At 37.9% G+C, this 23,361-nt stretch overlaps 1 long non-coding RNA gene across 2 annotated transcripts in view; it reads left to right on the plus strand.

Annotated features, from left to right (window-relative positions):
* Window positions 1–23,056, plus strand: part of LOC110744014 — a 33,611-nt gene extending 10,555 nt beyond the window's left edge. The window contains exons 1-4 of one of the 2 annotated variants that reach the window (XR_002524019.2): window positions 177–2,958; window positions 4,890–10,662; window positions 20,834–20,931; window positions 21,140–23,056. This is a non-coding gene — a long non-coding RNA (uncharacterized LOC110744014). Of the gene's footprint in view, window positions 1–176; window positions 2,959–4,889; window positions 10,663–20,833; window positions 20,932–21,139 lie in introns of those variants that run through there. The other variant, XR_002524020.2, reaches the window with a different exon arrangement.
* Window positions 23,057–23,361: the final 305 nt, after the last annotated feature.

Raw genomic sequence — 23,361 nt, forward strand, 5'->3', positions numbered from 1 at the left:
TGTCACCCAGACTGAAGTGCAGTGCTGTGATCTTGGCTCACTGCAAGTTCTCCCTCATGGGTTCAAGCAATTCTCCAGCCTCAGTCTCTCGAGTAGCTGGGACTACAGGCATGCGCCACTGAATCTGGCTAATTTTTGTGTTTTTAGTAGAGACAGAGTTTTGCCATGTTGACCAGACTGGTCTCGAACTCCTGAACTCAGGTGATCCTCCCACCTCAGCCTCCCAAAGTTCTGGGATTACAGGCATGAGCCACCGCGCCTGGCCAGTAACTTCTTTCATCACATCTTCTAAGCACCTTCTCCACACCACCAGTGGGCCTCTGCCCACTGCTGCTCGTGTGTCTATATTTTCCTCCTCCATTCGCTTGACCTCCATAACTCCTTTTTATCCTTAATATTTCTACTTCATTCTTATACACTCAGAGAATCTTTCCCTGACACCCTTATTTGGCAAATAATTCCTATCACAGGATTTGAAATGACATAAACTTTGACATAAACTTATGAAGAACTTTTCTCTTGGTTGTTCTTTTCATATTTACAAGTTTTCATTTACTTGGTGATTGTTTGATTAATGTTTACTTTCTTCATCAAACCATTTACGCTCTATGAAAAAGGACTGTGTCATTTTTCTGCTCACCGCTGTGACCCCAGGACCCAATATGGGGTCTGATCCAATGTAAATGCTTAGTACACATCAGCTGCTATTTGTTGTTGTTCATTATGTAGTGAACCCAGTTGATGCACTTCTGATAAGCTGCTTAGCATTAGTCACTTGCTCTTTTCCCAAATTTGGCTCCTGCCATTTCTGCAGCAGCAAACCTGGCTAAGGTCCCCATCACCTATGTCCTGCCAGTGCCTCTTCTGGGAACAAGAGTCAGGCTTCAGCAATGGTCTCCATGGAGCCCCCAGTGCTGAGAACTGTGGCAGCAGCAGACCTTGTCTGACCCCACCAGACCCATGAGGCTCCAGCTTCCCAAGAGGCTGTCTGGAGGGTTCAGGCAACATAGCCAAGCACTATGGAGGAGTTCACATCCTATGGGGCGAACTTGGACCAGTGAGACACAGAGATGCAAAAGAGCTGGTGGAGAAATTGCTCATTCTTCCCTCTGAGGCAGTGAAACACACTAGTTCCATTCCATTTTTCCAGGGACATCTCCCATGACCGATATATTTTTGTCTGAAACTTGGAACAGTTTAGTCATGCCAAGCTTGTATTTTTTCTTCTTCCTTCTCTGTCTTCCCTTTTGTTCCTTTCTCTTGTGGCCAGGCATTTTACTCAGACATTAAGATTTGCCTCAGGCTATTTTCCAGGAACCTCAGGCTTAGATAATTTTTCCTTATTGTTTTAAATGTTGTCATATTCTTCCCTAGGGGCATCAGTCTAAGCATTCAGATAATATTGAACCTCATTCAAGAATTTATTAGCTAAAGATTTATTGAGGCAATACTAGGAGACAGACTTTGTTCCAGGCCTCTTATTTAGCACAATACTGAGAAAGTTATTCCTAAACTTCAGCAGGTCACTTTTAAGGTGAGGGAAGAGGAAGCAGACATGTAAACCAGCAATCTGAGGATTATTGTATGTGTTCAATAAATAAGTAATCAGTAACTTTGTCAGGAGGGTTTTCCCATGGGATGTTCACATGTAAGATGAATCCTAAAGGAGGAGTGGGCTGTTTCCAAAGCCTAAGGTGGGTCATAGAGAAGGAGGGTAGGGAGAATCTCCAGGTAGAGGGAGGAACAGACATGCATGTAGAAAGAGAGGAAGATCATGGCACATCCAGGGAAACTGCAAGAGTTTCCTTGGAAATGAAGTTGGGGAGGACTTTGGGATCAAAGGCACAAAGAAACATCATCTTTACATTGTGGTTTGGGAACCACGTTTCTGAGAAACACAGTCAAGAAGGTCCAGAATAAAATGAAGAAAATGACTGTGGGGGCTTGGTATAAATGAGCTTTGTTTATTTATTCCCTGCTTCAATTTGTAGAAGGATTTCAGGCCCTCTGAACTGCCTACATTCTGAAATAGGAAGATTGAGAATTGACATAATCATAAAACATGGCATTTTACATCAGACAGGACATACAGAGAGGCTGCTGTTCCTAGAAACTCTGAGAGTTAAGTGGTAGATACACCATAGTTGATACCGAAATTATGTCTGTTTTTGATATGTCCTTGTTCTGTAGGGCACAAGCATTTTCAGTAATAATCATGTAATGGAATGAATATGTTTCATGAATAAACTAAAATGTTTACTTCACAAATGAAAATATTTCACTTTGGATTTCACACTGTGTGATTGTTTGACATTATAAACAGAAATAAACATTCCCTATTACCACATAGAATGATAGAATGGAAGCAACTCAGACACTTTTTCTTTATCTTTGCCATCACTGTGCTCTCATTCTTTATTTTTCAACTGTTGGTTAAACATAAAAATATGTACTACCACAGAGGTTGGAGATACAAACTACACCTGTACCTGAAGTGAGTCTAAACGATTCCTAATTGTTACAAGCTTACTCTCTAAACCAATGTGTGCAGCTAGTCCTGCCTGTGTTAGGGGCCTACTCTAGAACTGAGAGTCCTCTGAATTAACTTTATCTTTTATTAATGGACAATAAGCATGTGCCTATTTGAAACTTATACACACATCAGTAAAACTCAACATTAATAGCAGCAATTGTTTGACCAACAAATAATTTGGAGCAACATGTATTTTTCTCCCTGAAATCATTTAGAATTGCCAGTGCTTGGTGACAGTAAACACAGATTGACGTTTAGCCGGGTGTATTATTGTTTTCAAGTTCTTTAAGACAATGCACTTCTTTATTACCCACACCCAGAACAGACTGCCCCCTGGTTCCATCCTGGGTGCCACTAGAACTTATGCAAATGGATTCTGGAGCTAAACAAACTGGTCCAAATTCTGCCTCTTCCATTTCCTGGTGGTAAGATCTTCAGAAAGTTGATTAACCTCTTAATGCCCTGTTTTCTTCATTGAAAAATACACCTATAGTAGTAACTGCCTTACAAGTTGTAATGATGGTTGCATAAGTTAATAGGTAAAGTGCTTAGATAAGTGCCTAAAGCATAATAAACACTAACACACATTAGCTAATTAGATAATCTGGTTAAAGAAGGTAAAGTGAGGTCCGGTGGTGAGAACTAAGCTGATAGCAGAGACAGGACTGAAACCTAAATCTGCCCCATTTTAATTCAGTTCTCTGATCTCTAAACAATATTGATTAATGTGATTATGGTGACAAAATGAACAACTTCTCAACAGGACCAGAAGACTTAGAACTTTAAAGGATGAGAAAGGTTTTTTTGGAAATTGGTTTATGCAACTGACACATACTAGTTTTGCAATGTTGAACCAAGTACCTAAGCCTCTCTGACTCGGTTTGACATGAGGTGTTACCGTATGGAAAATGAAATAATACATCTATAGCAACCACTAACTGTCTGCACCTGTTTGCTTCTCAAAAATCTATGATTTTATTACTACTGTTGTTATACATGGATGTTGCCCAGTAGAAATATAACATGAGCTACAAATGCAAGCCACGTATGCAATTTTAAATTTCTGGTGACTATGTTATAAAAAGTAAAAAGAAACAGGTGAAATGAATTTTAGTAACATTTTTACTTTATCCAAATAGTACCAATGTTCTCTAATTAATATAAAAATTAATAATGAGATATTTTACTTTTTTCCTTGAAAACAGTATGTATTGAAATCCAGCGTATATTTTAAATTAGAACATATCTCAATTTGAACCACCCATACTGCAAATATCCAATAGACAGAGATAACTAATGGGGCTATTATTTTAGATGGTACAGGTATACAGTTACTCTAACAGGTGGCATGAACTGAGGCTATAAAAAGGTATCAAAGACTTCTGATGATGCCTTGTACCACATTTATATTTTGGATAGTCAAGTGAAATCAAGGATGTGTGAGGGAGTTCATGAACCTTCAAGTATTTGACCTAGTATAAGGAAATAGACATATATCCTTGTATTTGACATGTATCCTTATATCCTCCTATGAGGATGTTAGATGTATATCCTTATATCCTCATGTATAAGAATATATGTCATTTCAATGATGTAACAACGATTTTTGTAAATGCCCACATAGAATTTAGTGGAAGAGAACAAAGTTGAAAACACACTTTTTCCTGAAGAACAGATATTTTTCCTCCATTGGTCAGATTTTGAGACATACATATCTACTGAGGTTGATTGCATTGTCCTTTTTGCCTTGCCAACCAGGAAGCTCGTAGCTAAGTTGGGCATTCTACTATAATGGTTATCATTAGCCAAAGTTTTTACTACTTGCACTATTCTTGGCCCTTGGTGTTTGTCCTAATTAATTTGGCCTAATTAATGTTCTCATAGTCGTGTGTTGAAAATTATTTGAGGAGAATAAATATATAGAAAAGAATAAGTAAATAAACTTCCTTAAATGCATTCCTTAGTACCTGATTCACAAATAACATTGGGCTCAATGAATAACATCTTTATGTAAGACATGAATTAGAGTTTAATATCCATATCACAGTAATTAAACCTCAAACTATAGATTCAGAGACTGTCACAGACTGGAAGGGTTGAGAGATTATCTCTTTTAATTGATAGAGTCCTAGAGAAGTTTAGTAACCTTTGTAAAGACTTCAAGATGGCTAATGGCAGTCCTGGCTTTTAGAAGGTCTTCTTTCCAATATTTTAACTTCTTGTAAATCCATCTCAATAAGATTCCAATGAGCAAATCATCTCTTAATGGGTGGGCAGAGGCTGGAGCAATTTAAACCTTGACATTAATTGGTGTGTCAGACATAAAGTAATAAAGTATTATTTGTTATTTGCTAAGGACAAACTATGCTGAACCTGAACAATCCATCCTGTAAAGGAGTCTGCATTACCCATTCCTGATAATAGAACCATTATTCATGTGAGATGACACTGCACTGCAAGGTTAGACTACGAACATTAGTTTTTATCAACTACACTTGATAATATCACAGACATGTTAATGACTGAAATTACTTAATATAACTTGGCATTGGTTTAGGAGAGAAAACAGACATTCTCATCTACCAGTTGTAAATTGGCTCAAGCCTACTGAAGAGTAGTTTATGAATGTAAATCTAATCTTAAATATGGGCATAGCATTGTACCAAAGATAGAGCTTCCAGGTACAGTATTTATCCTGTCAACTTAGAGCCTCTGCTTACATATTCATATTATAACACATACATCCTTGTCACCATTTCTGATCCCTATCAGGACCTGGAAAGCAGGGTAGGTCCAATTATGCCCATTTTACAGATTAACAAACCAAGAATTGGCAAATTCAAGTAACTACCTTGTAGTCACACAACTAAGAGCTTGGATTCAAACTCAAATCTGTCTCCAAATCCAGTACTTTGAAGACTATGGTGAGTGTTCTAGAGTTTTAAAAAATTTTCTAATACAGTTTATGTTAAGGTTTCCAGATAAAATACAGGACATTCACTTAAATTTGTTTCATATAAGCAATAAACAACTTTTAGTTTAACTATGTTTCCATCGTTGCATGGATGTCCAAGCAATAGTTGGTGCACCCTTATATTAAAATTTCATTTTTGCTTATCTCAAATTTAAATTTTACCAGGTCTCCTGTATTTTTATTTGCTAAATCTGGCAGCCCCATTCTGTGGGTATTAAGGTCCCAGGCCTGAAGATAATCAGAATAATGACAAGGAGAGTGGAAAGCACAAAGCTGCTCAGCCACAGTCTTGACCCAAGAAAAGACACCAGGAGTTGTCTAAGGTTGTAGAGGCTGCAAGTAGCAGACTGCTTACCTAAGACAGAACCTTCATCCAGACAGACAGGGAATGCAATGATTATCTTATGTTGTGTAATCATGCAAAATAAATTCCAGTCTCCCAGAGGGAAATATTTAAATTGTTTAAGAGTTAAACAGTGGTGCCAAATAGAAAAACTAGAAAATATATTCATTTTTACACAAAATATTTTGAGAAAAAAAAAAGCAGAGTCAAACACTTAGTGAAGAAAATGTATGTTTGTGATGGCGGGACAGTATGAATGACTCTATAGAGCACAGTGAATTCATTGATTGGATATAAAATTGAAAAGGAGGGGTGGAAGATAAAGGGTAGTCGAATGTAAATCAGTTATTATTATAATTGTTTGAAAAAATGAACAAACACTGTATAGATGTAAAATCTGGCCAGGTTTCCTAGAAACACATCTGATATGTATTCAGGAGGTTTATTGGGAGTATTCCATGAGGAAGTGAGGAAAGGCAGGATTGGGCAGAGGGAAAAGTTAAATTGGAATGCAGTTAACATGGATAACTCAGCCCAAAACATGTGGGGCTCTGAAGCTAGGAGGCTCTTCAGGGTTGTCCCAACTGAGGCAAGGGGCCTGGGTTTTGTACCTCAGCATAGACCAGTCATTAGATGAGGGCTGCCCCAGAGTGGGGATGTAACCTTGGGGGTAGCTCATTCCTGTGACTGGAGGCAATTCCCAGAGAGGAGCAAAGTGGTGATCCTCTGTCAGGCAGCACTCTTGGCAGCTGGGAAAATGAGTGCATCAGTCCTGAAGGGGATGCGGGTGGCACATCACAGCATCCACCATAGCCCATTCCTTGCTCTGTTGCTCTGTTCAAATCTGCTTGTTGCTTATGTTAAGTTTAGTCCATTGGAGATCAACTTCTCCAGGATCCTGGATTGTGTCTTTCTTGGGGAAACTTGTAAGAAAATGTTAGCAGGATGATGTATAACCCTTGCTTTTGTAGCTGGTCTTGGAGCTGTAACTGAATCACATTGCTTTCCTTACCAATCTAGTTTCCCTTCACCATTAACTACTACCTATGCTGGTCTTAATCAGTGGCACAGACTCTTATCCCTGAGGAATCTGAGCCATTGGTCACTATGCTTTTCTTAGGCAGTGGCTTCAGTTCTTGACTACTTACCGTCAAGATTAGGCAAAGGTCACCAAGTGATGGTCTGTAGGCCACTTGAGTATCAAACTCTTTGTTTCCTATGCCAGTTATGAAACAGTGGATGTCTGAAACAGGTAATGAGGGTCACCTACTTAGATCCTCTGAATGGGTCATCAGTTACTCCTGTCAGGATAATGAGTCTTTCCTTGCTTGCTTCTGTCTTGGCAAAGGAAGTCTGAAGTGATCAAAGGGCAGCTGTGGCCTAAAGTTCCATGGATCTTTTACTGTGTCTCCTGGTGAGGAATTTGACTGTGAAAATGGCTTGGACAAAGTGGGTGACTGATGGGTAGGGTGGCCTCTTGTGGGTATGGCCAGCTCCCAGTTGTAGTGATCTGGGGTCAGGGACCCCTTCTATTCCATCTAAGCCAGGCTATGGAGTTTGTGGGGAAGCACATGACAACCTCGTTACTTTTCTTAGTAATTTATTTGTTTTGGACCAAGAGCATGCTCGGCAACTATGAAAATAGATTTCCAATCTTTGAGAATGGATGACAAGAATTGATAAGAGACTCAAGATTTCAGGCAAAGAAGCATGAGATAAGGGACTCATGACTTCAGGCAGGGAATTTTCCAACTCGACCAGAGTAATGAAAATGTAATCAAGAAACTATAGTAGATATGAACCGAGTGACAGTGATAGGCCATTTGGAGAAAGGTTGTAGCATGAGAGTTTGTCTAATGTTCCAGAAAGAGCAAAGGCTGTGAAGTCAAACAGATCCCCAAATGAAGCTCAGCTCTGCTGTCACCCAACTTTCAGGGCTTCTCAGAGCTTCGGTTTTCTCATCTGTAACAAGGGGGTATAAATAGATTTTACACATCACCATGCTTGTTTACTAAATTAGAGACAATGTATGTAAAATGTACATCCTAGCTTCTGGCCCTCTCCCACCCAATAAATACTTGTCCACTGTCCACTTAATTTTGAATTATGCAGACAGCCTTTGAGACACATGCACATTAGAACAATTCCCATTTAGAAAATCAAAGGAGACAGGAACAAGAGCAAAAGGAGAGCAAGCCTTCCCCAGGTTATGTTTTGTGTGATCCTTGAATGTGTTTGATATAAAAATGGCAGATGAAAATGCTGTAGCTCACACCCAAAGTTAGTAACCATGCAGACTTTGATGAAATTATCAACAATTCATAATGTGACTGCTGCTGAAACAATGATGGAGGGAAGCACAAGCCTTGAAGGTGCCAGGATTACATGGGGAAGTGAAGAAGAGCATGAGATGTGCATTTTATTAAAATTAAAGTTCAACGTGATATGACAGTTTGCCTTTTATAGCTGTTCACTTAAAACTAGGAAAGATCAGAACCAGTAACCAGGTCTTATTCTTTGGACCAAAACAACTGATTTTTAGAAAAAAAAAAAATCAAAGAACTAACCTACTATTTTAGCTCATTTAATTTTTATAGCAATTTTATGAAGAAGGTGTGATTCCCTTCATTTTAAAGAGGAAAAACAATGGAGACATAGTTAGGAAAAGTAGAATTTCCAACATCACACAGTTAGGGTGAGATTTGAACTCCCAAATGCAACGTTAATTCCATTGTTTCGTGCTGCTTCATTCCATGCCCATGCTGTTCCTCTGTGGTATGTTATTTTTATAAAGTATTTAAGAAATATTTTCACACGTGTTACAAACTGAATGTTTGTGTCCTCCCAAAATGCATCTGTTGAAATTTAATACCCAGAGTGATGATATTTGGAGGTGGAGCCCTTGGGAGGTAATCAGGTGATGAGACTGGAGACCTCATGAGAGGGATTAGTGTACTTATATCAGGGACCCAAGGGAACTCAGCCATCTCTTCCACCATGTGAGGGCACAGCAAGAAGGCTTCATCCATGAACCAGAAAGCTGGTGCTCACCAGACTCCAAATCTGCTGGCATCTTGATCTTGGACTTCCCAGCTTCCAGAACTCTGAGAAATAAATGTTTATTGTTTAAGCCACCCAGTCTATGGTAATTTGTGATAGCAGCTCTGGCTGATTAATACACAGTGATTTTTGGAATATTTATAATACTGACTTAGTTAAGGCAGTTAATACACGTGTTGTACCATAAACTAAAGAAACAACCTGCAGGTCACATTCTTCAACTGATAATTGATCAGTCAATAATCATGAGTTGAGGGTCCACCATGCTGAACTTGTGTTACACATGATAATTACTTTTTGCTCCCATGTCATGTTCTAATAGCTGTCATTGTTAAATATGAAAGTTAACAATTTCTCTTTTCCACACAAACTCTTCTTAAACTTTTTCCAAATTATCTTCACAATTCTTTTTGTGAATAGTTCCTAATTTAAGTTAGTTGCTCATTTCACTGACAATTCCATTGTATAGTCATCATTATCCTTCCCACTTCCCATATTATTCCCATTCTCATTTCAACCTTCTTCATCTTTCACTGCTTATTATTTATCTTTCTGATGATTTTTAATGATAGCACCAAATACATTCAAAAGAAAAATTTCCTATACACAGTGCTTGGGAGAGATCTCTGATGATATTTGCTTTCTTTCTTTACCTCTGAAATTTAGAATTATTTTGGATGCTTTCTATGTGTTAGAAACTAGAAAAACAAAGTTGATCAGAGTCCCCTAAGGGACTCATAGTATAGATGGTGGGATGGTGAAGACATGTATGAAACATCCACAATATAATGTGACAAGTGCTGTAACCAAAGTGAGATCCAAGTACTGATGGAGCACTCAAGTGTTCATTTGACTCTGCCAGGGGAGTTAGGAAATACATTCCTGAGAAAGTGATATTTAAGCACAGTCTTGAAGACTGGCAGGACTTTTCCTGATTGAGTGGTTGAGTGGTTGAGAAGGAAGGACACTTTTATGTGCTTGGGGATTAGAAAACTTTGGCTTAGTTGGAGAGATAATACCTGTGTCCACTGGGGTAGAAGCAGAAGATGGTAAAGTGAGCTATAGAAGATGGGACCAGCCTAAATAATGAGAATGGAATCCCACTTTCAAGGGAAAATCATATAAAATGGACCACAGCATTAATGGAAAATAGGGTGGGAGGTTTCGTAGAGGCAGATCAGGCTCGAAGAGAAGATCATGGTCATGGAAGGTTTTATGTAACGTGCCAAAGACTTTGTCTTTCATTCCCTATGCAATGGGACATCCTGATAGCTTTTTTCACGGAATGGACTTAGATTTGTTTTGTTGATTGTGGAAAATAAATTGGAGGAAAGACGTTAAAAGGAAAAGGAATAGTTAAGCAGTTATTTAAGTAATTCAGGTGAAAAATGACGAATGTCTGGACATAGATGTGATGAAAGAAAAAAATCCCAGTGTCTCTGCTTTCTCAGGTCTTGCTGTGTATTTTTGGGGAACACTAAAATAATCACAAACGTAACAATACTTTACATTTTTGTAGTGCTTTAAAAGAACAACTATAACATCAAGTCAAGTTTTTGTTGAGAGCATACTATATGATGGCCACTTTGTGTTAAGCGTTGTGTATGGTTTACCTCAATTTAATTTTCTTCTCCCAACAGACTTACAAAAGAGGTAGAACATATATGCTTCCCATTATGCGAGAAAGAAACAGGCCTGAGAGTCTAATGAATTACTCAAGTCTATGCTGCCAAGGAAGAACAGAATCTTTAGGTGAGCAGAACTTCATGCTCCTGTTCTTGGAGGTGTTCTTTCCAGGATACTGGTATTAACTCAGCATATGTCACATATGCTAAATGTTTGATATATATGCAGCCCATACTGAATGATTTCAGAGGCCCTTGGCCTGAGCTTTGAAACCTGCAGGCTGAACTCCAAGAAGTAGACGAGTGAAGGCTGAACGTTCCCAGTGGTAAAGATGTATAAGTACTCAAATTCCCCTATAATTCCTCAGAAGACGTAACTTATTTTAATTAATCAATCAAATATTTATTTCACCTCACCTCTGTTCACAGGAGCTGCGATAGGATCAAGAGATTTCAGCATGCATGTGGCCATAGATTGTCTGAGAAAGAAGCCATCTGTTAGAGTTGACAGGTTGTGGTCTCAGAAATCATTGAACCTGGGCTTGAATTCTGACACCAACACTATTACATAGCTGTGTGGCTTTGGAAGTGTCATTTCACCTCTCTAATCCTCAGCTTCCCCACCTGTACAATTGAATCAGAAGTATGCAAATTGCAGGGTTGCTGTAAAAATAGGAGTTTATATACTAATGTGCTTTGTACAGTATAGAACCAGGAGAAGGTGCAAAATCTATGGTAGTAGTTCATTATTATTATTATTATTATTAATTATTGAGTATCTTTTGATCTAGTAAGGGGTGTGGAGAGGGATGACAGTGTGAATCCTTCAGAAATCAGGAGGTGGATAAACAGAAGTTTGATTCAATGAGGAGTCTGCTAGAAGGTCTAGAAGCACACAGTGGTGATGCTGGCAGGGGTCTTGGCCGCTAGCTAGGGCCTTTGTTCTTATTGTTCTTTTTAAAAAGGGTGGTCCTTATAATGCTTACAGTGTCTGACTCCAATACTGAGGACAGAGAAAGCTCCTGAGATGCCCATAAATATCCATTTTACTCTGTCTTTTCAGATTCTGCTTCTTAAATGCAATACAGGCCTTGCTACTTATTTGTTTACATCCCTTTGGTTTACTCTGTGCTTGCAGAGGCCCCAGCAGGGACCACCCTGGGCACACAAACAGCTGAAAGTTCAAAACTGAAAATAATTTTATCTGCCTCAGTGCTGACACCTGCACAATGCACTTTGCATAACTTTGAGAAGTGAACCTGCTGTGTGTTATTGGCAAAGGGAATGGAGGCAGAGTGTTTGCTTCCTGAGACCCAGGACAATGTAATTTAGAAAGTTCCCAGTAGCATGGACCCTTGAGTGTACCATGCCACACATCACATTTAGTTACTGGAGTCCCCATGGTTACATAGGATTTCATTCCCACTGTGATACCAGTGATCAAACAAACTTTTCTGTTTCAAAATGAATATTGCTGTATTGCTATGTGTAACAGTAACAATGGTACTACGCTATTGCAATAATTTTTGAGAATACATAAAATTATAAAGAAATAAAAAAGGGGCCGGGCGCAGTGGCTGAAGCCTGTAATCCCAGCACTTTGGGAGGCCAAGACGGGCGGATCACGAGGTCAGGAGATTGAGACCATCCTGGCCTACACGGTGAAACCCCGTTTCTACTAAAAAATACAAAAAACTAGCTGGGCGAGGTGGCGGGCGCCTGTAGTCCCAGCTACTCGGGAGGCTGAGGCAGGAGAATGGCATAAACCTGGGAGGCAGAGCTTGCAGTGAGCTGAGATCTGGCCACTGCACTCCAGCCTGGGTGACAGAGCGAGACTCTGTCTCAAAAAAAAAAAAAAAAAAGGAATAAAAAAGGTCTTTGGATTCTGGAGCCAGGCTTCCAGGGGTTGAATCCTGTCCCTGTTACTTATTAACTGTGTGTTTTTGGATGGATATCTTAGGTTGTGTACCTCAGTTTCCTTTTTTATAAAATGGGAATAATAAAAGAAGCTACCTCATTGGGTTGTTAGGTGTTTCAGGTGAAACGCTGCACTAAAATGCTTTAGAATAATGTTGGGTTCTAAATAAATGTTAGTTATTATTGCTGCCCTGCTGGTTCCTGCTGTTCCATTCATATATTTTTAAAGTGTAGTTTAATATGTAAGTAGATCATATTAATCATGCTATTTTGAAAATCCTTTTTAAAAAATGTAGCACATAGTTGGATCTATTTCCTTGTCTATATATAAAAATCACCATCATCATTTAAAAAAGTAAAATGGTAAGAATGTGGCTTGCACAGCCAGATGGTCTGGGTTTAAACTCTGCAGTGCTGCTTACAAACTGTGTGGCCTGAACGGGCAAATCATTTGACTTCTCTCTTCCTCAGTTTCCCTATGTGTAAAATGAGGATTAATAACTAATACTCAACTCATAGAATTATTATGAGGATTAAGCAAGTAAATATTCATTTGTAAAGAACTTAGAATATAATAAGTTTATATAAAGATTTATTTTTAAAAAGAGAGAGAGGGAGAGAAGAAAGCACAGTAAGGAACATTGGATGTTTTGCCTCCTTAGTGTCTCTTCCCAGCTCTGGTAGTAACACAAGCCTCTCCCCTGCAGGACACTGTCCTCCACCCATCTGTTCACAGGGGGATCCTGGGACCAGGATAAGAAATTCCCAGTAGCAGAGTGATGAGTCCAGAGTTGACCTACAAAAGGAACTGTTTCCTGTGGTTCGGCTTCACAGATGCCAGGCCAGGATCCTCCCTTAGGCTTTTCTGCAGGACCTACAGGAAAAGGCTGCTGCTCTCTGATAACAACATTTCATATCCTCAGCTGAACTCCTCATCTCCTCTACACCCCAGTCTGCTCCACCCATAGCCTTCCATATCCCTATCCTCATAGTTTCTCAAAGACCCTGACCCCTCTCACTTACACTAAACAAACAGTATGTCCATAAATTCTGTTGTAAGTTTCTTCAAATGTACCCAGAGTCCAACTACACTCACCATGTCCTCTGATGACACCCTAGGTAGACCCACGGCCATTCCCCACTGGGAGATCCACAGAGACACTCCGATGCTGTCCTTGCTCCCTGCCTGGGAAATAATATATGATGATCTTTCAAACAAATAAAGAGACCATGTTCTTTTTCTACTCAAAGTCCTGCAATGACTTCCTGTATATCCCAGGGTAAAAATCAAAGCCCTTACAACGGTCTACAAAGGTCTATCTAATTTGGTTCCTTGCTATCTTTTCTGTAACTTTCCCTCAATCTCACTTCACTCTAGCCCTAGAAGCCTTCAGAGGTTCTCAAAACACACCAACCATGAATCTATATTGAAACTTTTAACTGTAGCCATTGGCTTTACCTGGAATGGTTTTTTCCCCAGTATTTCCTTGGCTAATTCCTTTATCATCTCCTTCAAGTTTCTACTCAAGGTTCATCTTTTCGAAGAAGCATGCACTAAGTAGCCAATTGTTTAACCCTGTAATTTATGCATAAATTACAATCATTTAGATATTCTATTGTCTCTTGTGTTTTGACAGCAGCTATCATCTTCCATCATTTTACATAATTTACTTGTTCATCATCTACTCCCTCACCCCATCACATACTATAAAGTGCAAGCTTTTGGGGACAGGATTACTTTTTCTGTTTGGTTTGTTAGTGTGTCTTAAGAACCTCAACCACTGCCTGACATATAATAGGTGCACAACAAACATTTATTAAATTAATCACTTGAATTCATGGTTCATCAGTACCTGAAACCCAATCTACTGTTGGAGATTTTGGTTATATAAACACTAAATTACTTATTTTATCTTAGTTAGTAGTAACGTAACTAGTAATTTATCTCAGAAGTAGTATACTATTAGTATTAGATACTTAGTATTTTATCTTACTTATCTTAGCTAGTAATAGCATTCTGTCCATTCTGTCACTTTTAAGTAAAAGAGCTTAAAACAAAGTATTGTATATACTTACAGTGGCTTTGCCCTTGATGTCCTATTGATCAATATTTATATGATTTCCAAATATCTTCATAATAAATTATAGTTCATAAATATTCTTGCAAATACAAATTTGTAAGTAGCCCCCAAATCATTTTTTCTAAGGAAGAATTCTTTCCAATAAAAATTGTAGAAGTAAAATTTTTGGATCAAAGATTTTTGAAATACATTGCCAAATTGCCCTCTAGAATGAATTTTCTAATTTATAATGGTTGCTAGCAATAGATTAGGGTGCTCCTTTCCTCACACTCTGGCCAAAACCAAGAGGAGAAAAGTAATATGTCATTGTGGTTTAAAATGGAATTTCCTTGATAAGTGATGAGAATAAGTATTTTTTAATGTTTATAATAATTTAATTTTTATAATATCCTTTGCCTGTTTTTAAAATCTATTCAGAATTTGAATAATGAGACCATTCCTTCATGTCAGCAGTACCATTTCAGAGGGTCATATCTGTGTGTGAACATTTCTGTCTAGGAAGATAATTTAGATATAGCCCCCACCTCCCAAATCTTGGAATTTCTTCCAGAAGGCTTATACTGATGTTTACATGTCAAGACCGAGCAGATTTGGGGTCCAGATTTGCATCAAGCCTCTTCATAGTGGTCAGGGGACTTTGGTTATTCATAATGGAAATTCATTTTCGATGGGCTCAAGGAATTTATTGAATGCCACAGAAACCATAAATAAGACAAAGATAAAGTAAAACCAGAAAATTACCAACCAGAATATTTTCCTCACCCACCCTTGTTTCTTTATGTGCGTCCACTTCTCCTTCCCTTTTCTGCCTCACTGCTCAAACTGTAGAGAAAAGACTCTCTTTTACTTTCTCTCTCAATCTCTGTCTCTCTCTCTGTGTGTGTATTTCTATTTCTATCTCATTTCATTCTCCCCTTCTCATTGCGTGTTATGGGCTGACTTGTGACCTCTCAAAACTCTTATGTGGAAGCTCTTAACCCCTATTTACTACCTAAGCATTATATTTGGAGATAGGTCCTTTAAGAAAGATGATTAACTTGAATTGTTTAACTTAATAACTAATAAACCCCTCTTTTTTTCTCTCTTTCTCCCCTCCTTCCTTTCTCTTTCTGTCTCTAACCTCCTCTTCTCCTTTTTCTGTTATAGTTTGAAAACTCCCTGTTTGGACCACGCTGGGTTGCATACCCAATCATTATAGCCAAAATTCCAGGTATCACAAATTTCCACTAACACCAAAGATCTAAAGTGGGATAAGGGAAAGATGAACAACTTCCTCTACACACTCCAGAAGGGGGCAAGCCTTCCTTAAAGTGGTAGAGGAGGGCTAACCAGAGGGCATGTCCACTAGACTCTTGGAGGGTATGTCAAAGGCAGCCACTGATTTGATAGACGAAGGATACTGAGAATTTTTCCAAAGCCAAATGTAAGTATTCTAAATCTGAGGATCAAATTTAATACCAGTTAAGAAAGAGTGTCCTAGTATAGAAAAACAAAACAAAACAAAGATACAAACAAATGAACACCATCCAGGGAGTCAGCCTGAAGGTGACATGAACAGCTGAAGGTGGATATGTTTTGCTGCACAATTATTTACTTGCATGGACAGGTTTGACAGTACAGCCGTAAGAGTGAAAATATCGTATTCTGATGATAGTCCTACACTTGATGCTGGAAACCAGGGTTGAAGAACTTACTTTGTCTTTTACTATTTTGGGTATCTTAATTAAGTTATTTAACATCTATAAGCCTCTAATACCTTGGATTTTTAAACCAAAAAGTATCTAAGACAGGTCTCAATCAATTTAGTTTATTTTGCCAAAGTTAAGGACATGCCTGGAAAAAATAAACATGGAATCACAGAAACAGTCTGTGGCCTGTGCCTTTCTCTGAAGATGATTTTGAGGGCTTCAATAGGTAAAGGGGAAAAGTGGGCTAGAGGAGAAAGAGGGAGGGTATGATAATCCATATGTTATAAGAGAAAAGGAGCAGATAGTGGAAGAGTTAATTATGGATTTCTCTTGTGCTCAATAAATCTAGTACTTTACATAGGATAAGGTGAACATACATCCTACCTGTGGAGATATTTAACCTTTTATCTATAGCTATCTGCTTAGCAACAAAAGAAAAGGCAGCTTCTTAAATGACTTAGCTTTCAGCTTAATTTTTTTCTTTTGGCGTAGTGAATTGGGGTCCTGAGTTTTTATTTTCCATTCGCAGATTCAAAATGGAAGAATTAGTTCACTTTGTCTATGATATCTGGCACATAATAAGTGCTCAATAAATAAATGTATGACATTAAGCATTGTAACATAATACCTTGTAATACATATTTATAAACTAAGTACTCTAACATAATCAAATATTATTCTCATTTGCAGTAATCATTCAGATCTCTAGGACTAAAGAAAAATCCAGAGATGTGGGGAAAGTTTATCTATTTATTTTTAATATGAAACACATTTCATCTATTTTAACCTGGCATAAAAAGTATGGCACCTTAGAATTTTGTGAAATGGTGAGGTACACATTATTAATGCCTACTAGTTTTCCCTGTTTTCCTTGTCATTTTGGTAACTGGACTTTCTAATCCCCTTGCAGTTGGGCAGATTCATATGACAAGTTCTGATTAATGAATCGAGAAGGGGAGTGGCTGTGCTGCTTCCATGTGGAGATTTGAGAAGCTCCCTAACAATTCTCATATTCGTCTTACTAATGTTATGGTAGTTATATAGTTTGAATGTATCCACCAAAAGTTCAGGTGTTAGAACATTAATTTCTTACTGTAGCAGTGTTGGGAGGTGGAGCCTAGTGGGAGGTGCTTTGGTTGTGTGGCCTCTCATGAAAGGATTAATGTCATTCTTAAAGGAATATGCCAGTTTTTGTGGGAGGGAATTAGTTATCATGAGAGTGAGTTGTTATAAAAAGCAAGCTTGGCTTCCTCTCTGGCCATGTGATATCTCCCACCATGTTATAAAGCAGCAGGAGGCCCTAGTCTGATGCTTGAACCATATTCTTGGACCTTCCAGCATCCAGGACCATGAGCCAAAATAAACCTCCATTCTTTTATCAGTTACCTAGTCTGTGGTATTCTGCTATAGCAACAGAAAATGGACTAAGACGAATGGTATTCACTGACAAAGTTTAGTACTGATTTCTCAGAACCCTGAAGAGTTTTCCCAAACCAGGTTAGAATTGCAAAAATAAAGTTTTGCTGCATAAAGTCTCCAGTTTGGGAGTTTTTCTTAAGGTAACACATATAGGCAATGCTCAGAATGCAGGAGGCTTGATACTCCAATTCTTAAGTACTATTCTCTGATTCCTGATATCAGACTCTAGTTAGAGCCTCTTTTGTTTATCCAAAACACTTCTTGACCCTGGCAAATCTTTGCTAAGGTGTAACTTTCTCTGTTTAGAATTTGTTCCTGGATGGGGATTGTTTTGAATTTGCAAAAACACAAAGTTTACTTAAAGTAAAATCATTATGTTACTTTGTTTCTTTCTGATGCTGTTTCCATTCTTTCAGTGTACTTTAGAACAGTTTATGATAATCAGTATCTCTCCCTCCCTACTTCAGAATGATGCGAAGACTTTAAAGTTCTTTAACTCCTCCAATCTCTCATTTTATGTGTTGATCTTTTATTGTTAATTTCCCCTTGTTTTGATACTTCTAAGTGGATCAAAACCATTGTTGTGTGATGTTTTATTGTTTAGGTTTACTTACAAGTTTATCCATTTTTAAAATTCATCATTCCATTTTGCAGCATGTATCATCCTTCTGGGTTTACTTTCTTTCTTCATGAAGTACATTGTTTAGTGCTTATTTATTCATTTATTTTTAGTGATGATCTGTTAGTGATTATGTCTCTCAAATTTTGTCTTATAATTTCTTTATTACACCGTCAGTCTTGAATGACAGTTTAAGTGGGTATAGAATTCTAAGCTGATAGTTTACTTCCCCAGAGTTTCAATGATATTATTTTGCTGTTTATCAGTTTCTAATGTTGGTGTAGAGAAGCTAATGTTGGTCTGAAACATATTCTTTCTTAGCGAATCTGTCTTTTTTTACCTCCCTCATTGCTTCCAAGACCTCCTCTTTGTCTTTGGTTTCCTGAATTTTTCAATAAGATTTCGAGGCAATTTGTTTTCGGTCGCTTCATGAATCTAAATGTTCTTTAATGAATATTCAGTGGTTTTCCTTAACTCTGAAAACTCCTTAGATAATCACTTACCTTTATCTCATTTCTTATCTGTTTTTCCTTTAGAATTACTTTAATATTAATATGGCTGAATGATTACCACCTCTATTCAGTTACAATGGTTTGTCTTTGTGTATGGCCTTTTCCCTAGATCTGTTTTTCTGCATGCCTCTTAAATATGAACACTAAATCTAATTCTACTATTTAACTTGTCCATTGAGTTTTCAACCTCCACACCTGCCGGAGTTTCTCTGTAAAGCCCCATGTAATTCAGTCCTTTTCCAGCTCTTTTTCTTTATGTTTCCTCGGAATTTTGTTTTCATTGAACTGAGTGGTTTGCTTATTCATTATATGAAGAAGCCACCTGAAAGGTTAAGCAACATTTGAGGCCAGAATGCATGGTTTGAATCCTCAAGCTCTTACATTAGCTGAGCTATCTTAAAACCAGCCATATCACACTAATTAACTTTTTTTTTTTTTTGAGATGAGTCTCATTCTGTCTGTGGCTGGCGTGCAGGGCTGGATTCAGCCCACTGTAAGCTCCGGCCTCCCAGGGTTCACCAGGCTCCTGCTCTAGGCCTCCCCTGAAGCTGGACTACAGGCAACCCACACTCGCTCTGCCAGCTTTTTTGTATTTTTGAAAAGTAGAGGACGGCTCACTGTTGGCCAGGATGGTCCCACCTCCCTTGACCTTTGTGGGATCCCATCCCCGCCTCCTGCAGTGCTGGGACAAGCAGGTTTGAGCCACTGCTCAGCCCACTAATTAAGAACTTTTAAAGCCTCCTTTCTTAAATGTGTTTTGAACATATTGAGCATTATTATATATTATATTTATATTTATATTTAAAATAATTAAAAGAGCATGACACAAAATTGCTCAAAAAATGTCAGCTCTGTCTTCACTATCACCATTATCAAAAGTGTCAACTCTCCCAGGCAGTTTTCTATTTGGTTTGTGAACCCACTGTTAGTGAGGCTTTATCTTTCAGAATCCTGTGAGTCTTGGTATGGTGGGGTATTCCTAATGGTCATTTTCTAATTATTTATCTCAAGTAACTCAGGAGAAATTTCAGGCTGGGCTTATGTTTTATTTTAGTTTACTGAGCTCTGTGTTGCTAAACTAAGGAGCAATATAAATTGAGTCCCTAAAGCTGAGGGTCTTCAGGCTCATGTTAGGATTTGAGGTGGCCTAATAAATAGTAACAGTTGTTGGTCTGTCTGCCTGCATGTCTCTCTGTCTTTCTGTGTTTCTGTAGATTTCTATTATCCTTGTTTTATTCTCTATCTCTCCTGTTTTTCATCTTTGGTTTCATCTTATCACTTTTATAACCTTACTGCAAGTATTTATGAGTTTATTCCCAGAGTCTAGCTCAATCCCTGCTGCAGATACAAGGATTAAATAAATGAGTAGATTTCCCCCGTTATGGAAGAGTCTATTTGCTGTTTTGAGTATAAGTTGGAAAGGTACCCTTTGTAAGAAGACACCCTTACTACAATAATACTCCTATTCTTATTCCTTCCACCGTTACTACTGAAATGACAGCAGTTTCTTAAATGACTTCAATACTCATTCTGTGCCAAGAGTTTTCCGTAAATTCATAAAACCCTCATAACCATCTTGGAGGAAAGATACTATAATTAATGCCCTCTTACTGATGAAAAAATAGGAAAACTAACCTGTTTTAGGTCAGTGTTTCTCAATTGGGAGCAATTTTGCACCATCACCAGGGGACATTTGGAGACATTTTTGGTTTTCACAGCAGGAGAGGGGGATGTTACACAGCAGGGGAGTTCAGGGATGGTGCTCAACATTCTATAATATACAGGATTATACACTTAAAATATTATCTATCCTCAAATGTTAAAAGTGTTGAGTTGAGAAATGCTGAGCTCAATAGAATACATGATCTTTTGCTTCATTACTTTTAACTTCATATACACTTTATTTTGCATACCCATATATTTTTCTAAATACCGTATATTTGTATTGTTTAAATCTGATCTGTCATTCTTTATCTCTTAATGGGTGAATTTGACTAATTTATGTTTATGTAATTATTGATATAGTTCAGCTTATATCTACTATCTTAATTTATTGTTGCAGTCTCTACTTTAATCCTTTACATCTTTCAAAAGCTGATATCCGTATGAAGGACCATAAATGCTCCTTAATATCCTTGTGGATGATGGAAAGACTAGAAGGTAAGAAGATATTAATTGGAAATTAAATAATTTGGAAGAGGAGAACCCTACCTTTTGGCTGTCTATAAAATTAGGTTATTGGACTAGACAACTTAAAAATTCTAACATGAGAATGATAGATAATCAAATTATCCTGCATTTGGGGTTCGTGCTAAATGAGCACAGGCAAACCTCACTTTATTGTGCTTTGCTTTGTTGTGTTTTTCAGATATCATGTGTTTTACAAATTGAAGGTTTGTGGAAACCCTGCATAAAGCAAGTCTATTGGTGACATTTTCCCAACAGCATTTGCTCACTTTGTGTTTCTGTGTCACATGTTAGTAATTCTTACAATATTTCAAACCTTTTTATTATTATATCTGTTCTGGTGATCTGTGATCAGTGATCTTTGATGTTACTACTATAATTTTTTTGGATGCTGTGAACTGTGCCCATATAAAATGGTGAATTAAATCAACACAAGTTGTGTGGTTCTTACTGCTCCAATGACCAGTTATTCCCTGACCTCTCTCCCTGTTCTCAGACCTTCCTAGCCCTTGAGACAACAATCTTGAAATTAGGCTAATTAACAATCCTGCAATGTCATCTAAGTGTTAAAGTCAAAGGAAGAGTCACAAGTCTCTAACTTTAAATCAAAAGCTAGAAATAATTAAGCTTAGTCAAAAAGGCATGTTGAAAGCTGAGATAGGCAGAAAGCTAGGCCTCTTGCACCAATCAGTTAGTTGAGTTGTGGATGAAAAGAAAAAGTTTTTGAGGAAATGAAAAGTACTACTTCAGTGACTGCTCAAATGATAAGAAAGTAAAACACCCTTATGCTCTTATGGAGGGAGTTTTAATGGCCTGGACAGAAGATCAAACTGGCTACAACATTCCCTTAAGCTAAAGCCTAATCCAGAGAAAGGCCCTAACTCTCTTCAATTCTATGAAGGCTGACAGAGGTGAGGAGGCTAAGGACAAAATGTTGGAAGCTAGCAGAGGTCAGTTCATGAGGTTTAAGGAAAGAAGTCATCTCCATAAAATAAACGTACAAGGTAAAGCAGCTTGTGCCAATGGAAAAGCTGCATCCAGTCATCCAGAAGATCTAGCCTAGGTCATTGCCAAGGTGGCTACACTAAACAACAGATTTTCAATGTAGATAACATAGGCTTATATTGAAAGAAGATGCCGTGTAGGACTTTTATAGCTAGAGAAGAAAAGTCAATTCTTGACTTCAAAGCTTCACTGGATAGGCAAGCTGTCTTGTCAAGGGCTAATGCAGCTGTTAACTTTAAGTTGAAGCCAGTGCTTGTTTGCCATTCTGAAAATCTTAAGGCCTCTAAGAATGATGCTAAATCTACTTTGCCTATGCTCTAGAAATGGAAGAACAAAGTCTGGATGACAGCAGGTCTGTTTAAAGCATGGTTTGCTGAATGTTACACACTCACAATTTAGACCTATGGCTCAGAAAAAAAAATTCCTTTCAAAATATTACTGCTCATTGACCACACGCCTGGTCAACCAGGAACTCTGTTGGAGAGGTCCAAGGAGATTTAAATTGTTTTCATGCCTGCTAACAGAACACCTATTTACAACTCATGAGTCAAGGACTAATTTAGATTTTCAGGTCTTATTATTTAAAAAATACATTTCATAAGCTCCAGCTGCCATAGATAGTGATTCCTTTGAAGGATCTGGGCAAGTAAATCTTTTGGAAGAATTCACCATTCTAGGTGCCATTAAGAACATTCATGATTCATGGGAGGTGGTAAAAATATCAACATTAACAGAAGTTTGGAGGAAGTTGATTCTAATCCTCATGGAGGACTTTGAGAGGTTCAAGACTTTAGTGGAAGAATGAACTGCAGATTTGGTGGAAATAGCAAGAGAACTAGAAAGAAGTGGATCCTGAAGATGTGACTGAATTGCTGCAATCTCATCATAAACCTTGAACCGTGAAGATTGTTTCTAATGGATGAAAAGGAAAGTTGTTTCTTAAGATGAAATTTACTCCTGGTGAAGATTCTGTGAACATTGCTAAAGTAACAAGAAGGATTTAGAATATTACATAAACTTAGTTGATAAAGCAACAGCAGGTTTCAGAGAATTGATTCCAATTTTGAAAGAAGTTATATTGTAGATATAATGCTATCAAACAGCATCATATGCTACAGAGAAATCTTTAGTTAAAATAAAAGTCAATTGATGTGGCAAATTTTATTTTTGTCTTATTTTAAGAAATTGCCACATTACTCCAGCCTTCAGCAGTCACCACCCTGATCAGTTAGCAACCATCAACACCAAGGCAAGACTCTCCACCAGCAAAACCTTCATGACCTGCTGAAGGCACAGATAATCATTACCGTGTTTTAGCTATAAAATATTTTTAAATTAAATTGTATACATTTTTTTTGAGACATGGTCTCACTCTGTCACCCAAGCTGGGTGCAGTGG

Source organism: Papio anubis, chromosome 8 (genome assembly GCF_008728515.1).
Source record: "Papio anubis isolate 15944 chromosome 8, Panubis1.0, whole genome shotgun sequence".
NCBI classification, from domain to species: Eukaryota; Metazoa; Chordata; class Mammalia; order Primates; family Cercopithecidae; genus Papio; species Papio anubis.